Source organism: Cynoglossus semilaevis, chromosome 1 (genome assembly GCF_000523025.1).
Source record: "Cynoglossus semilaevis isolate Cse_v1.0 chromosome 1, Cse_v1.0, whole genome shotgun sequence".
In the NCBI taxonomy this organism is placed as follows: domain Eukaryota; kingdom Metazoa; phylum Chordata; class Actinopteri; order Pleuronectiformes; family Cynoglossidae; genus Cynoglossus; species Cynoglossus semilaevis.
This window is the reverse complement of record NC_024307.1, coordinates 2,650,870-2,653,386: the sequence shown is the minus strand read 5'-3', so window position 1 is coordinate 2,653,386 and position 2,517 is coordinate 2,650,870. Positions and strand designations below refer to the sequence as shown.

At 42.5% G+C, this 2,517-nt stretch overlaps 1 protein-coding gene and 1 non-coding gene across 3 annotated transcripts in view; one reads left to right on the top strand and one right to left on the bottom strand.

Moving 5' to 3' along the window:
* Positions 1-2,517, top strand: part of tfb1m (transcription factor B1, mitochondrial) — a 60,779-nt gene that overhangs the window by 26,170 nt on the left and 32,092 nt on the right. The window lies entirely within an intron of this gene.
* Positions 1,636-1,708, bottom strand: trnaf-gaa (transfer RNA phenylalanine (anticodon GAA)). The gene has a single exon. It is a non-coding gene; the product is annotated as a tRNA-Phe (tRNA).

Here is a 2,517-nt window from a genome sequence, read left to right as displayed (position 1 = left end):
GTTAGAATGAATATTAGTTGAAATGTATGCACCGTTTATTTTAATTTGTGGAGTTTTTTAATGAAAACCGGGCGACGTCAGCTGATATTACGCCAAGTTTTTGATGCTGTTTCGTGTTTGTTTTTTTTTTCTTGTTTTCCTGTGATTCGGCCTCAGATCAGTTAAAAACACGGAAACAGGAAACAGATGATCGTTGTCGTAGACATGTGTTGTAGCAGGACGTACTAGTTCAGTCTAAAAAATGAGATTTTCCACCTCCACCAGGGCATGTCATCTCCTGCGTGTCATTTCGGTCCGGGGCCGAAGTCACGGGGGCTTTTACCTCACCCTGAATTCTTCTGCCATAAAGTGAAAGTTCTGTTGGACACGTTGACCCTCTTATCACCAAGTGGAAACCAAAGCAAACAAAAGACGCAGCAGCTAACCAGCAGATAAGGTCACCGAGGAATTATGTCAGATGGCTGACACACACACACACACACTTTCACTCCCTCCTTGTCTGTCTTTTGTATTTGACCTAATAGCAGTTTGATCACGCACGCAGCCATTGCTGAATTATGTGGGTGTGGGTTTGGCGAAACGTTTCCCTCCATAAAATGAAAACACACTTCAGCAGACACAAATGCAGAGACGTGAAGACACACACCCTAACAAAGCCTTCTGGTTTTTGTTAACTCTCCTCATTACTTCACCTTATTTTTTAATGCCTTTTTTTTTTCATTTTTGATACCTGAACTACCATTGCGCAGCTCCCACTTTGTTTGTACTTATTTGTTATCCTGACGCCAAAACAACACGTTTGTTTGCTCGGCTCCACGTCTTCTCACTCGAGCAGTCGTGTCGTATCGGTGAGGAAGATCTGCACGTTGAGGTCATTGAGAAGTGTATTTTTGATTTAATGCCATGATTCCCACACCCAAGAGTGAAGTCATGTGGATGTGGTGGGATCCAGTTTAGGACGAGGTTTGTTATGATTTCCCTCTGTATATTTAATGCCCACAGGACGGTGCTGATGTCCCGGCCCTCTGGGGCTGTGGTTGTTGTGAATCATGCTGAAAATGTGGGTCGGTTAAAGAAGCTGCCATTCCCACACTTGTATAACGTGATCAGAATGAACCGGGCTCGTATTTAATCGACACAAGATGGCTGACAAACTGTCCACCGGGGGCTTTGAGACTTGACATCCAGTCGCAGGGAAACTGAAGCAAGTAATGGTTGACGTCCTTTTCCAAAACACTCCTGAAACTCTAACAACTCTAATGTGGCTTTAAGTTTTACCGTATTGTCCAGACAATAAGTCGCTCTGGAGTAAAAGTCACTCCAGTGCCCTCTAGTGGCTGTCAGTGTGAAAATAATAAACGTAAATTTTTTAGGGGTACAGGAGAAGCAGATACTGATACACAAGCCTAGAGTGCCCTCTAGCGGCGGTCAGTGTAAATATAACAAACGTGAAATTATATATTTTAATAGAAAGTCGCACCTGAGTATGACGCAAACCCAGCCAAAGGATGAAAAAAATCGGGATTTATAGTCCGTTAAATTACGGTAGGTCGTTTTTCAGTTGTAGTCTTTATAAGATAGATAGAACTTTATTAATCAATCCCTCGGGAGTTTCCTTCGGGAAATTAAGGAAAATGCCGAAACCCGGGATTGAACCAGGGACCTTCAGATCTTCAGTCTGACGCTCTCCCAACTGAGCTATTTCGGCCTGCTGGGACAATAGTCTGGTCCAAACGGTGTAGCTACACCAAAGGTTAAACTAAAATTAAGATCGTTAGGAAAATCATTAACTTAATTCTCATGTCTCTCTACGTCAGTGGTTCTCAATCATGTCCCCCTTGGGGACAGAAATAGTTTCACGCCACCCTCACTCCTGCCCGACCCACATTCATGCGAATTGAAATACTATTGAGAACGTGATAACGTGTATATTTTTCTCTGTACAAACCACTGTACGAGTTGCTGCCACCTAGTGACTGGAGGCTTGTTATCATTCAAGCATTACAGCAGTGGTACACTGATGTCCAGCTTACCTTTTACCATTGGAAGCCCCTCACGCCCTCTCCCCCTCCAAAAGGGGGACCCCCCCCCTTTGTCCTTACTACTTGAACTTTATACCTTAGTTTTAGATCAATAGATAAATATGGCTCCTCGTGTTTGTTATATATATTAGACAACGGCGAGGTCAGTCACCTGTGTGACAAAGTTGTTCTTTTATATGTGTTTACATGACAATTAACTTTTCTCAACTCTTGAAAAATCCAACTTTTGTGCTCACGAAAAGTCAAAAATGCTAATATTAGACACAAACTGGAAAAGTCGTAAAAAAAAAATAACCCAAACTTTTTATATCAGTGAACCCTGTAAACACACACACACATACACATTTCTGCTGATCTTTTTGACAGTTTGACAATCACTGCAAACCAAACCTATCCTTATGTACAGAACTCCAGACGTCTTATAGAATGTGCGTCTGTAAATGCCAGCCGATCTCTCAGGGCCACAAAAACACCA